We start from the raw sequence: 15,752 nt of genomic DNA, 5'->3' as shown, positions 1-15,752 counted from the left end.
CTCGCTGCCCTGGGTCGTCGGAGCGTGTCTCCTGCATCGTGAAGCGGAGGACGAGTGCAGGAGGGATACCTTCGGGGTCATCGCAGGCGCGGTCCAGCTCGTCATCGGTCATCACCTTCAGGAGGCCACGCGCATGTCGGCGCAACATCCCAATGCTCGGGAACCACTTCCCGATCTCCGTCAGGTCTGCGCGCATCGCCTTGTCGTCCCCTGCGAGGTCATCAATGACCCTCTTCCAGGCGGGGCCGTTCTCCATATCCGCGGCGGCGGTGTGGTGGTCGGCGGCGAGGGTTTCTTGACGGCTGCGTGGGGGTTTGGTGCGCGGTAACCGAGGCGACGCGGTGGACTGAGGGGAGAGTGGAGAGTGGAGCGGTGGGTGGGTGGGCTTAAAGAGCGGACAAGGGAACGGAAGAGGCATGAGCCATTGGGCCACTAGCAACTGCTAAATAGGTAGGTTAGTACCTACCCTTGATCAAAGCACTACTACTTACCGCACTGGCATTGCCACCAACGTTAAATACCACAGGTCTTGGGTTCGAGACCTAGGCAAAACTCTTTTTGTGTAATTTTTTTTTCTTTAAGAAAAATTTGGTACATGCATACAAATTCAGTCATAAAAAACAGCTACTGCACACATATAAATTCAGACAAATTCAGTCATATAAAACAGCAACTGCATGCATATAAATTCAGGCAAATTTAGTCATATAAGACAGAGACAGTTAACTTCATTTTCTTATCTGAACCAACTTCAGTTTCTTATCTTAACCCACTTCAACTTCAATATCTTATTTTAACACAATTTAGTTGACACAAATCCAGGAGGAAAGATACAAAGTGGTTTTTTTACAATGACACAGATTCAATCAAATTCATTCAGCATGCCCTTCAGCTTCCTTATCTTCTCCTTGGTGGCCTCTTTGTGTTTGAATAGGTCACCAATCATGTACTCAAGCTTCCTTTTCTCATGCTTCAAGGCATCCCTCTCTTGAGTCACTTGGTCCCTCTCCTGCACTGCTTGGTCCCTCTCTTTCTCTGCTTTAACCCTGAATACCTGATGAATGTTGGTTATGACTTGTCTGCAATCTTCTTCTTCTCAAGTTCTTCCTTTAGATCAGTCAGAGTAAGTTGTGTGCTGCCTAGTTGGCTCACTGCCTGCTCCTTCTCAGCCACCATCTTAGCAAAATCAAGCTTGAAATGCCTCAACTCATTCTCCATCTTCTTCTTCTCTTCAACAACCTTCAAATTTTCTTCAGCACTCACAACATTCTGTCTGAGCCTCTGTTTTTTATCCTCTTCATACATGGTCCATATAGTAGCTAGGCTCATCTTCAGAGCATCAGGCCACTCGGGGTCAACCCACTCAACATATCTGCATTTAGGTACTTCCTAACAATTTAGAAATATAAAAAAGAGGTTAACTGCCAAGTATTCAGTACTGTGCCTAATGATGGAACTTAAAACATACTACAAATCACTTCCTGTTTAACAGTGCCAAATGCAAAAAAATTACTAACCTTCTATGCACAAGCTAGAAACCTTCTGCCAGTGTCAACAGATTCAAATGCCACATTCTTTTCAAGTAAAGATCCATGCCCACATCTAAAGCTAGGCAGATGTGTAGCTAAGCCACTCCATTCCTCACAGGATATTGTGGTAGGTGTCTAAACAAAGGAGAGACATTTCGAATCAATTGAGAGAGAAACCCTAGCTGAGAAACCCTAGACTGGATTTGTGTGAGATTGAGGAGCACACTAACCTTGCTGGTCATAGAGTCATCTTCAGAAGAACTGGGAAGATCATCCTAGGACACCATGGTTGCTACTAGCTGAAGATGACAAGGGGATCTGTTGGAGAGAGGAGAGATGGGAACTGGTGGTGCTGATGAAAGATGAGGAAAGATGAGGAAGAAGAAGGGGATCTGGTGGTGGTGGTGGACTGGTGGTGGACCAAAGCTACATGTAGAGTGCAAGTTGATGGGTGGGTGTTTGCAGCAGGTGCAAGTACATGCTTGCTTTTGAGTTCAGTTGTGCTGAGATTCACTTACTTCATTTAGTACAGCAATTAGTTTGCAAAGTTAGTTCAGTTCTGACAGGAATTTCTGTCAGTAATTTGAAAGCAATGAGTTAACTTGAAAGTACAATCCAGTTAACTTTGCAAACTAAATTTAGTTAACAATTAAAATTAAGTGAACTACAAACTAAATTTAGTTAACTATAAAAATTCAGTGAACTACAAACTTTCTGTCAAAATTAGTTTAACTACACTTCTGACATGAAATACATCTGTCAGTTTTTTCAAAGCAATTAGGTCTATAGCATTTCAAAGCAAGTAGGTCAAGCAGGCTTCACATTACTGACATATTATCCATTACAACAAGCATTACAACTAAGCATTATTGAGCAAACAAAAGCAACCATTTTAGTATGCTCAGTTTACACACCTGCACCTACTGAATTAACATCACTTCACTTCTTCATAATTAAGGTGAAACACATCACACAAAGCACTATAACAAAACCAATCATCAGCTTCAGCAGCATCAAAGTCTCTCTGCCTACCCTATAAGCATAGCCATTTGCTGCTTGGTAGCATACTTATTCTCACTGGAGCTGCCATAATTATCTCTTCCAGCCCTGCCTCTCCCAACCATGACCCTTCCAGCTGTGCCTCTGCCTGCCATTGATTCAGTCCTCTGCTTCTCAAGCTCTTCCCTCCTATACTCAGCTGCACCAATTGCATCTACAGCAGCATCACCAACCAGACGCCTTGTTTCAACCAGATGCTGCACATACTCAAGCTCCCAATGCCAGAAATCACAAGTGACCTGATTAATCAGTGGCAAAATTAGTTAACCTTGTTAACCAACTCCACAAAATTACAGATTTAATGAATCAACTATTGCATTGCTCTAAACTACTGATTTGCTCTAAACTACTACATTAGTTAACCAGCTGCTCTGCTTCATTACTACAGTTGACACGGCATGAATATACTGAACTGGCACTTACATGGTGGTTCACGCACTTGTAGAAGATCCATCCATCGTGCTCATCGGTGCTAGACCGGTAGAACCACTAGTGCAGAACCGGGCAATAGCACCGGTTCGTAAGGCCCTTTAGTGCCGATTCCATAACCGACACTAAAGTGTGGGCACTAAAGGCCCCCACCCCCCTTTAGTACCGGTTCGGCACGAACCGGTGCTAAAGGGCAACCACGTGGCACGAGCCAGCTCCGGGGGCCTGGAGCCCTTTAGTACCAGTTGGTAAGTCCAACCGGTACTATAAGGTTTGGGGGGTTTTTAGTTTTATGATTTTTTTTCATTTAATTTTGTGTTTCCATTTTAATTCTTTTTTGTTTGCTGGTATTTTACGATACTACACATTGTACACGTTATGCATATATATATATATATATATATATATATATATATATATATATATATAGAATTTCTAGTAGAACCAATCATGCATATATATATATCATCAATGTCTCACAAACCACCATATTAATTAATTCACACATACACACATGTATAGCTATATACAATTTCTCCTACATATGCATGTTGCCTTCGGAGCCAGTGGCATTAGCCTAATTGGTGCCTTCGGAGCACGATGACAATTGGAAGTGGTTTTCATGGGGGCGGTAGCGGGTAATAGTATTCTCCCTTCGGATTTATGACCTGGTCGAGCAAAAATCCCGCTATTTCCTCTTGAAGTGCTTCTACGCGCTCCGTTTCTAGGAGCTTCTCCCGCACCTCTTTGAACTGTTAAGAAGGAGATCAATATGCATGTGTATTAGTTGTGTGACTAGATATCGATAATGGTGTAAAAATTGTGAATAGTGTTCTGACAAGCATACCCATTCCTGTCTTTGAGATCTGCTCCTTTCGGACGCCATCATGCTAATGTTCTTGCAAACGCAGAATGCACACAGATCAGTCCCCTGCGCCTGCTTCAGGGCCTTTACGAGAATGGAATTTGATCAGATAATAATTAATCAAGCATGATAATTAAAGAGATGGCGGCTAGCTAGCTAGCTAGTACTACTTAATTACTTACCTTGGGTCGAAACCATTTAAGCTTTTTTTTTCATTCGCCTTCCATGACGCTGATGAACCTTGCCCAAGCCCTGCCCGCCGACAAAGAAAATGAATAAAGGGGTTATTAAATAGTTCATATCATGAAATGACGAACTAAATAGGCCGAGATATATAGTTAATAATGATTGAAATTACCTGTTGACTATCCCAAACAAGATGTTATAGTCAGTATTTGCTTTGAGTAGTGAGTCCAGTATTTCAACTGTTCCGTCGTCAACTTTAATGATACACAAGACCCAGTGAAATCTGCATGCACACACATTTGCATGTCTTAATTAAGCGGGCATATGTAAGTAAAAACATATAGCTAGCTAGTAGACAAAAACAGAGAATTTGTAGTACAAGACAGTGTGACTCACTGGAAGTTGTAAGGAAGTAGTATATCTTCATTGTATTTGAGGCGCTTCAAGAACTCTATCATGTTGTCCTCTACGTCCTTTTGATGATGTAGATTTATTAGCCATGTGTATTCATTAACGGTGTTTGGGTCAATGAACCCAATGCCAAAGCGTCCACATTTTCTCATTTCATACATCTTCATCCTGCATAATACCACAGAAAAGAATATAGTGAGGATAATTACAGGTAATGATTGATCAAAAGGATCACTACAACTAGCTTGAGACTTAAATTACAGAAAGAAATCACTTACAGACAATAGCAACTGACGATAGATTTTTCGAATGCGTCTTGATTGTATAACTGAAACAGTTCAGAATACTCAACGGACAGAGGTTTCTCATGGAAGTAATGATCCTCCTTGACATTCACCATGAGGGACAATCGATCTGAAATCTTGGTAATGTTCATGTACCATTGATGCAATTCATACATTCTCGTTGGGAGGTTCTTGACCTTGTCTGGCTCGACCAAAGGTTGGCCCCGGACATATTTCCGTTTTATTTCATCCTCTCTAAGCACAGGCATGGGCTCGATCTCGAGGAGTTGTCCAACAGTGATGTTGAGAACTTCAGCCTGCATTATATGGTCCTTGGTTATTACCACATTGCCCACCTCGGGAACGTAAACTGTTTGCCCACAATAATATTGGGCGCGCGTACTGTCACATGTTGTTGGCACAATAAGCGAGGGGATCGATTGCGCCGCCTGTTCTCCCAGCTGGGGAATGGTTTTCCCGCATTTTTTGACAGCTGCTTGTTGTTTGCTCGATCCCGAGCTCGCCTCCTTACGTAGACGTGCTCGATTTAACTTCCTGATGTGGCGCTCATAGTCTGTGTCAACAGGCTTGGGAGCTGGTGGTTGAGCCATATGAATGAAGTGGTCAATCGTTTCCTCAGGCACTTTCTCCCTTGGCGGCGGTGGCGGTTTCGGTGCAAAATGGGCTTCCACCTCGGCCTTTGATATGGCTGCGTTTCCTCCTCGGACTTGTCATAAGGCCTCTGCGGAAGAGGCGTGAGGCTTGGACCATATTTATATCGCTTGCATCCGCCTGTACTTCATGTACTACCTCGACTCATACCGCTACGCACCATAGCTGCAGGGTGTCTCTTCTGCGATTGCTGAGGCGGCGGAGACGGCTGACGGGGCTGAGTTGGACAAGGAGGAGTGGCCTGAAGCTGTGCCGGACTTGGAGGAGTGGCCTGAGGTTGTGCCGGACTTGGAGGAGGAGTGGACGTCTGACGCTGTGGCGGACTTGGAGGAGGAGGAGTGCCTGACACTTTGCCGGACATGGAGGAGGAGTGGCCTGACACTTTGCCGGACTTGGTGGACTTGCAGGAGCGGGAGTCTGCTGACTCGGTGGCGGACTTCGACGAGGAGTCGGCTGACGCGGTGTCGGTGGCCTTCGAAAGATGATGCAATCCTTTTTCCATAGGATGATACGATGTTTGGCCTCTACGAGAAAGCGCTCGTCGTCACCTCCAGGAATGTCAAGCTGTAGCTCCGAATATGGTGGGTCCACCACCTCATCAACCAAGACACGAGCATAGCCCGCTGGAATCGGGTTGCAATGGAAGGTTGCCTCGGGGGGATTTGTAAAAGCAACGGCGTCCGCCACCTTCATGGATATGTTCTTCATTTTGACGTGTAGCTTGCAGTTAGTGTTCTCCGTGATGTCACCCACGGGGTATCTACCCAGCATTGCGTCATCCGGGGCGGAACCCACGCTGCTTCTCGGCATGGATGGGGCGGTGCTATCCAATGCTGGATCATCCGCTAGCTGTTGCAGCTGCTGAGACCCCCTTTGCTGGGTAAGTGAGTCGATTTGCTCCTGCTACCGCTGGAATTTGACTGCCAATTCCGCTTGACTTGCTTCTAGGCCTTGAAGGCGTTCATAGTCCCGCTTCCTCTGCTCCTCCTCCATCTTCCTCTTCTTCTCCTCCGCAATCTTCTTTCTCGCACGGGTTCTATAGTCGGTGTTCCAGTCTGAAAACCCCTCATACCACGGAATAGCGCCCTTGCCTCGTGTTCTTCCCGGGTGTTCAGGATTTCCCAGGGCACGCGTAAGCTCGTCGTTCTCTCTGTTGGGCTGGAACACCCCCGATCGTGCCTCTTCTATTGCAACAAGTATCACATCGTCGGCTCCCTTCAAACTTGCCTTCGTCGAAACATTGCCTGTCTTCGGGTCCAACTCGCCCCCATGCGCATAGAACCAAGTCCTGCACCTGGGGGCCAGCTCTTAGTAACCGGAGTGACACCTGCATCCTCCATCTCTTTCTCAGACTTATCCCACTTAGGCATTGCCACCGCATAGCCACCTGGCCCCAGCTTATGGAACTTATCCTTTTTTCGGCATTCTTCTTGTTTATTCTCGACCGTTCCTTAGCTAATTCCGAATCCTTGAATTTCATGAAATCGTCCCAATGAGCACGTTGGTTCTCTAGTGTTCCCTCGAATACTGGAGTCTTCCTTCCTCCCTTGACGTATTTGTCCCATTCACGATTCTTGTGGTTCTTGAATGCAACCGCCATCTTTCTAAGAGCAGCGTCCTTGACTTTCCGCACATCTACTTTTGTGAAATGATTTGGTAGGCTGAAATGTTCCATGAGAGTATCCCAAAGCAGATCTTTTTGATTCTTGTCGACAAAAGTAACATCTGGACGTGGCTTTGCTAGCTCTCTCCATTCTTGAAGTTTGATCGGGAGTTGGTCCTTCACAAGAACTCCGCACTGATGAACGAACTTGTCTGCAATCTTCTTAGGCGCTAATGGTTCGCCATTAGGTCTGACTGCCTTGATATTGTACTTTATGCCCTCCTTCAACTTTTTGTTCGAGCCTCGTTTCGTCCTTTTGCCTGAAGATTTGCTCGATCCGGATGGCTTAAAGAACAAGATCGATTCGTTAATATATCTTCAAGTCATTTAAAACTTGTGATGATCACCAGATGCCTGCTTATATAAATATACCTCGCCGGTCTTTGTTGTTTCAGGATCAACATGTTCTTCGTCATCGTCGTAATCGTAGTTCATGACTTCATCAATTCGGTCGTCGCGATCGAATATCATATCACCCTCTCCGGTGTTGTTTAGAAATTTGGAGCTGTCATAATCTTCTTCATTCTGATCATCATCTGGCCCGCGTATCATATTGAACATGGTCTGTTCTCCCTCTCTGTCGGTATTGTCTGCCATAGCTTTTATTTAACTAATCCGAAAGAAATATAAAACAATTTAGTATTCAAATTACATCGTCTCGAATAATAGATATAATCTCGAATACATCGTCTAGAAAAATAGATATAATCTCGAATACATCGTCTCGAATAATATACAATATTGAATAGTACATCACTGGCTAGGTAGCTAATTAAAGATCAAATACTACAGAAGAATCTAGGACACTCGCGGTTCCTGCGACGCGGGCGGTGGACACCCAAAGAGAAGGAACCCTCACAGGATCATAGCTGAAGTGAGATCCCTGAAAAAACTGCCAGGTATTGGAGAACCTGCCACCCTCTAACGCAACCATGTAGCGATGGACGTGCTCGTCCTCCTCCCTGACACGGCGACATACCACCTCCGGCGGGACCGGGTCCCTCCGCACCGAAACTGGCCCACGCGAATGCCACCAAATGAGATCAGGGTCGACGACGGGACCCGGGGCCGGGTTCCTCATCAAGCGGCGCGCCCCTCCAGGCAGCACCTCCCAGTGCCAGCCCGGCGGAGCCCAGTCCCGGACATGGGTCAGCCGGATGTCGTCGCGGACGGGTCGACGGCGAGGATGTGGGCCGGGCATCGTCGAGAACAAATACTAGCTATATGCCCGCAAAAAGTAACATTTTTTTAATGATTGGATTTTGATAACTAAAATTTCTAACATTTATGCTATCATTGCATATGTCAAAAATCTATATACTATTTCATACTAATTAAGCATCTAACACTAAAAACAGAAAACACAACTTCTATACATCCATTAAACAACTGAAAAACAACATTATATAAAAAAATTCCATACTAATTAAACACTAATTATATCCATCTAACATGCATTCATACATATATAATAGTGAAAAAATAATAATCTAAATAATCTAAACTAATTAAATATACAAAATACGTATATACTAATATATACATGCATTAATTCATACATATGTATGTGTGTGTGTGTGTGTTCATCATGCTTGTGTGTGTGTATGGGCTCGGGGAGGGGTGGCGCCCATGGTGGCCGCCGGGTTCGAGTGAGAGGGGTTAGAGGGGGAGAGCTCACAGCGGGGCGACGGCGAGGCGACGGCCGGGGGCGGTGACGGGCCGGGGCGTGACGCGGGGGCGGCGACGCGGGGACGGCGCGACGGGGACGGGCCCGAGGCGGCGACGGGGACGGGGGCGGCGACGGGGACGGGGGCGGCGACGGGGACGGGGGTGGCGACGGCGACGGCGTCGATCGATCGGGGCGCACGGGCGGTGCTTCAATGGGGAAACAGAGGAAGAAACAGAGGGAGAATGAAATTTTCGTAAGTGTTGTATATATAGGAGAGGCCTTTAGTACCGGTTGGAGCCACCAACCGGTACTAAAGGCCAACTTTGGCCAGGCGAAGAGGCGGGAAGACGAGGCCTTCAGTACCAGTTGGAGCCACCACCAACCGGTACTAAAGGGTGGTCTTTAGTACCGGTTGGTGGCTCCAACCGGTACTAAAGGCCTCGCGCTGCCACCCCAAAGTTTAGTCCCACCTTGCCGGGCGAAGGGCAGCCGCACTGGTTTATAAACCCAGCCGCGGCTACCACTTCGAACTCCTCTATATAGTAGGCAGGCTTTTTTATTTTTTTTTGCTTTATTTATTTTTGTGTTGTTTTTTTTGTGTATTTAGAGTTTCTTTGTGAATATTTTTTCTTTAGGTACAAAAAACTACAAACTTTCTGTTAGTGCTCGTAGTTTTCAAATTTGAATAGTTTAAATTTTGAATTATTTGAAATTAGTGTGAATCACTAGTTTGTGAATAACTTAACTTTAAAAATCAGTAAAGGCATGAAAGAATTTGTTTGCACATAAAATTTCTTCGCGTTTCAAATGCGAAAACACATAACTACCCTAACTATTACAGAGATTCCCCTCTGGGTGTGAAACACAGAAGAAAGTGATGATAGTGAAGCCGATCACATCCCAGATCTTTGGGTGTGAAACTTTTTCTTCGCGTGTGTCCCTTTGCGCCGTAACCATGAAAAATCTTCATCATTTAACGGGATGCTCGGGTCAATATTCACTGTGAATGGAGCAATTTCATCAAACTTTTCATAATCTTCTGACTTATCTGTCTTGTCATCCACTCCCACGATGTTTCTCTTCCCAGAAAGAACTATGTGCCGCTTTGGCTCATCGTACGATGCATTCGCTTCCTTGTCTTTTCTTTTTCTTGGCTTGGTAGACATGTCCTTCACATAGAAAATCTGTGCCACATCATTGGCTAGGACGAATGGTTCGTCTGTATAAGCAAGATTGTTGAGATCCACTGTTGTCATTCCGTACTGCGGGTCTTCCGTTACCCCGCCTCGTGTCATATTGACCCATTTGCACCGAAACAAAGGGACCTTTAAACCACGTCGATAGTCAAGTTCCCATATGTCCTGTATATAACCATAATATGTTTCCTTTCCCGTCTTGGTTTCTGCATCAAAGCGGACACCACTGTTTTGGTTGGTGCTCTTCTTATCTTGGGCGATCGTGTAAAATGTATTACCATTTATCCCGTACCCTTTGAAAGTCATTATATTCGAAGATGGTAACTGGGATAGCAAGTACAGGTCATCTTCAATAGAGGTGTCATGCATGGTACGTGTCTGCAACCAGCTGGCGAAACTCCTGGTTTGTTCACATGTAATCCAGTCATCAGACCACTCCGGGTGTTTGGAGTGTAGCAAATTCTTGTGTTCATCCATATACGGAGCCACCAAGGAGGAATTCTGTAGAACTGTGTAGTATGCTTCAGTGAGAGAATGTCCGTCCATACATATTATTTGTTCCCCTCCTAGCGTGCCTTTTCCATCCAGTCTGCCCTTATGCCGCGATTCAGGAACACCAATCGGCTTAAGGTCAGGAATAAAGTCAATACAAAACTCAATGACCTCCTCATTTTGATGGCCCTTGGAGATGCTTCCTTCTGGCCTAGCACGGTTATGAACATATTTCTGTAAGACTCCCATGAACCTCTCAAAGGGGAACATATTGTGTAAAAATACAGAACCCAAAACGTTAATCTCTTCGCATAGGTGAACTAGGACGTGCGTCATGATGTTGAAGAAGGATGGTGGAAACACCAACTCGAAACTGACAAGACATTGCACCAAATCATTCTGTAACCTTGGTATGATTTCTGGATCGATTACCTTCTGAGAGATTGCATTGAGAAATGCACATAGCTTCACAATGGCTAATCGAACGTTTTCCGGTAGAAGCCCCCTCAATGCAACCGGAAGCAGTTGCGTCATAATCACGTGGCAGTCATGAGACTTTAAGTTCTGGAACTTTTTCTCTGCCATGTTTATTATTCCCTTTATATTCGATGAGAAGCCATATGGTACCTTAATACTGAGCAGGCATTCAAAGAAGATTTCCTTCTCTTCTTTGGTAAGAGCGTAGCTTGCATGACCCTGATGTATGTCGTCTTCTCCGTGAATACGTTGCTGGTCCTCCCGTGCCTCAGGTGTATCTTTTGTCTTCCCATACACGCCCAAGAAGCCAAGCAGGGTCACGCAAAAATTCTTCGTCACGTGCATCACGTCGATTGCGGAGCGAACCTCTAGGTCTTTCCAATATGGCAGGTCCCAAAATATAGATTTCTTCTTCCACATGGGTGTGCGTCCGTCAGCGTCCTTCGGAACAGGTTGTCCGCCAGGACCCTTTCCAAATATCACCTTCAAATCCTTGACCATATCATGTACATCAGCACCAGTATGGTGGCGAGGCTTCGTCCGGTGATCCGCTTCACCTTTGAAATGCTTGCCTTTCTTTCTTACGGGATGCCTGCTCGGAAGAAATCGACGATGTCCCAGGTACACATTCTTCTTACAACTATTCAAATATATATTGTCGGTATCATCCAAACAGTGCGTGCATCCGCGGTATCCCTTGTTTGTCTGTCCTGAAAGGTTACTGAGAGCAGGCCAATCATTGATGGTCACGAACAGCAACGCCTTTAGGTCAAATTCTTTCCCCATGTGCTCATCCCACGCACGTACACCTGTTCCATTCCACAGTTGTAAGAGTTCTTCAACTAATGGCCTTAGGTACACATCAATGTCGTTGCCGGGTTGCTTAGGGCCTTGGATGAGCACTGGCATCATAATGAACTTCCGCTTCATGCACAACCAAAGAGGAAGGTTATACAAACATAGAGTCACAGGCCAGGTGCTATGGTTGCTGCTCTGCTCCCCAAAAGGATTAATGCCATCTGCGCTTAGACCAAACCATATGCTCCTTGCATCATCTGCAAACTCCTTCCCGTACTTTCTTTCGATTTTTCTCCACTACGACCCATCAGCGGGTACTCTCAACTTTCCGTCTTTCTTACGGTCTTCTCTGTGCCATCGCATCGCCTTGGCATGCTCTTTGTTTTGGAACAAACGTTTCAACCATGGTATTATAGGAGAATACCACATCACCTTGGCAGGAATCTTCTTCCTGGGGCGCTCGCCCTCGACATCACCATGCTCATCGCGGCTGATCTTATAGCGCAATGCACCACATACCGGGCAAGCGTTCAAATCCTCGTACTCACCGCGGTAGAGGATGCAATCATTAGGGCATGCATGTATCTTCTGCACCTCTAACCCTAGAGGGCAGACAGCCTTCTTTGCTTCGTACATACTCTCAGGCAATTCGTTGTCCTTTGGAAGCATATCCTTTATCATTACCAGCAACTTTCCAAATCCCTTGTCAGATACACCATTCTCTGCCTTCCATTGCAGCAATTCCAGTGTGGTGCCCAGCTTTTTCTTGTCACCTACGCAATTCGGGTACAACAATTTTTTGTGATCCTCTAACATGCGCTGCAACTTCTTCTTCTTCAAATCACTTGCGCAGTTTCTCTTTGCATCGGCAATGGCCCGACCTAGATCATCAACGGGCTCATCTGATGCCTCTTCTTCAGCTTCTTCCCGCATTGCCGGCTCAGCTTCTTCCCGCATTACCGGCTCAGCTTCTTCCCCCATTGTTGTATCATCGTATTCAGGGAACCCATGGCCAGGATAGCTGTCGTCATCCTCTTCTTCTTCATTGTCTTCCATCATAACCCCTCTTTCTCCGTGCTTGGTCCAAACATTATAGTGGGGCATGAAACCGGACTCAAACAGGTGGACGTGAATGGTTCTTAACGTAGAGTAATTGCGACCATTCTTACAGCCAGCACATGGACAAGGCATAAAACCATTCCGCCCGCTTGTTTGCCTCAGCCGCAAGCAGAAAAGTATGCACGCCCTCAACGAACTGGGGAGAGCATCGGTCATCGTACATCCATTGCCGGCTCATCTTCATTACACAACATCGAATAGACCAAATTAATACAAGTTCATACATAAAGTTCATACAACACTTAAATGCAACAAACAAATAACTCTCTAGCTAAAGCATTTAAATGCAACAACAAATGCGATCAAGATCGCAACTAAGGTAACAATTGATCCAACAGCATAAGGATACCAAGCCTCACTATCGATGGCATATTTTCTAATCTTTCTAATCTTCAAGCGCATTTTATCCATCTTGATCTTGTGATCATCGACGACATCGGCAACATGCAACTCCAATTCCATCTTCTCCCCCTCAATTCTTTTCAATTTTTCTTTCAAGTACTTGTTTTCTCTTTCAACTAAATTTAACCTCTCGACAATAGGGTCGGTTGGAATTTCCGGTTCGCATACCTCCTAGATAAAAATATCTATGTCAACTTGATGGGCATAATTTGTCATAAACACGAAATGCAACAAATAGTTATAAAAGAGAATATACCACATCTGAATCATAACAAGGACGAGGGCCGACGGGGACGGATATCAAAATCATGGCACTATGTATAACAAACAACGTACGGGTAAGATAATTATTATACGAGTAACTATATATCCAAATCACACAAACATCAATTTTTTATATAAAATTTCATGAACAAGAGGCTCACCACAAGGTGGTGCCGGCGATGGGACGGTGCGGGCGATCGACGGTGGTTACGACGGAGATTTAGAAGGCACTAAGTAAACCACACCTACATATGCAAACTAAGTGTTATTTTGACCTCAAATTGCATATAAATCAAATACTACCACATATAATTCCTCCCAAATTACTAAAACCCACAATTAATCACTATATAAACCAATGCAAGAGCTAATCTAGCAATGAGAGATGAAAGGACAAAGTTGCTAACCTTGGTGATCATTTGAATGGATGAGGGCCTGCAAATCTTGACAAATTTGGGGCAAATTTTGTGATGAACTCGAGAGGAAGAAGGGAAGAACAGAGGAGAGGGAGAGGGGAAAGGGGGAAGAACAGAGTGCGGGTGGACGAAGGGTTTATATAGGACGACCTTTAGTACCGGTTCGTGCCATGAACCGGTACTAAAGGTGCTGGAAGGGCCCCACTCTGACAACATCCTGCCACCACTTTCTTTAGTACCGGTTCATGGCACGAACCGGTGCTAAAGGTTCGCCACAAACCGGTACTAAAGAGCTCCTCCCGCCTAGCCGTTGGAACCGACACTAATGGACACATTAGTGCCGGTTCTATTACAAACCGGGACTAATGTGTCTCACATTTGACCCTTTTTCTACTAGTGAACCTCACCTGCTCGCCGCAATCCGGGCACCCGATCAGTGGTATAGCAACGGAGCGGCCACACAGTGCTGAGCGGATGGAGCTGGAAGACAACATGAAGGAGGAGACAGAGGGGGTGGAGGAGGTCATCGGCAATGGCTGTAGCGGCGGAGGGCGATGGCGTCGACAATGGATGCGGCGGCGCGGACGGGAGTTGGCTAGGGTTCGGAGGAGAGGAAGCGGAGAGCGAGAGGGGATTGGCAGAGCGACCTGGCGCGGTCCGACCAGGTGCGGTCCGACCAGGTGGAAAGGTGTGGTCTGGTGCGGTCCGACCAGGTGCGTGCGCATTTGCAAAAAAAACTCTAGCCATCTAGTATTAACCCCCCACCCACCAGGTGCTGCACATGTGGCGGTCAAAGCACAGCTGGCAAAGGCTGACACGGCCAAGTCAGCAAATACGTAGCTCAAATCGTATATACGGACCAAAGTGAACCCCCTGCGCAAGTATATGGACCGTAGTTCGGGTATTTTGAAGTAGTGGTACTTAAGGGCATCTCCAGCCGTTCGGCCCCCCAGGGCGCCTAAACAGAGCGTCCTGGGAGCCTACCGGCGCTAGTTCTGCCCCTGGGGGCGACCTAGCTCCCAGTCACGCCCCCACGCGCCGCCCCCAGGATGCGGGAAATTCAAACTTGGTCGTTCCCGCTCTCAAAAGACGCCGCAAATCCGGCGATCGGACGTAGTCTGGCGTTACAAAAAACAGAGGGCCGCCATGCGCAACGATTCACTCGACTTGGTCGGCTCCAGGCGTTGGCGGAGTCGGCCTGCGCGGGCTCGTCGGTGTCGGACCTGCTTCATCGCAGGGCTGCGTCGGCGCGGCTTCGGCACTGCTGGGCGGCGATGTAGAGGCGCCTTCCGGGCTTGGCGTCCGTGTGGTCGTGGGCGTCATTGGCGTCGTCGGTGTTGCCGTCGGCAGCTCGTTCAGGATAAGGCCGCGTTGCACCAGGTACCACGCCTTGACCTTCTCGTCGTTGCTCTGGAGCATGTCCGCCCCGCTCATTAGAAAAGCCATGTCGGTGTTCCTCTTCTTCGCGGCGACATTCATTCGGAGCAGGTCGAGCTTGATGGCGTTGTTCTTCATAAGCGACGACCACCGCGCCTCGGTCTTCTCTTCGCGTAGGACGGCCCGGGCCTGGGCGTCGGCGAGGCAATGCTCGATGGACTCCTGCACTCGCGTGGTTGCCGCGTCGGCGCTTTTCCCCTTCTTTGCCAACTTATGGCCGTCCGGCCGTCCCTCTGACGCGCCCGGAGTCACCGCGTCTGGCTTGTATGTCTCCTTGGCCGTGTCGAGGGCACGCCGGACTTCCGCCCACTTATCGCACTTGTCAATGCGCTTGTAGACATGGAGGTGCTTGAAGTCGGCGTCTTGGTTGTCGCCCCAATACAT

The 15,752-nt window shown here is 46.7% G+C and overlaps 1 pseudogene; it reads right to left on the bottom strand.

The window, feature by feature from the left end:
- Window positions 1-862: 862 nt before the first annotated feature.
- LOC123038944 (uncharacterized) lies at window positions 863-14,458 on the bottom strand (annotated as a pseudogene).
- Window positions 14,459-15,752: the final 1,294 nt, after the last annotated feature.

Source organism: Triticum aestivum, chromosome 2B, assembly GCF_018294505.1.
Source record: "Triticum aestivum cultivar Chinese Spring chromosome 2B, IWGSC CS RefSeq v2.1, whole genome shotgun sequence".
Taxonomy (NCBI): Eukaryota; Viridiplantae; Streptophyta; class Magnoliopsida; order Poales; family Poaceae; genus Triticum; species Triticum aestivum.
The sequence above is the reverse complement of the archived record's forward strand: the minus strand, read 5'-3'. Positions and strand labels throughout refer to the sequence as shown.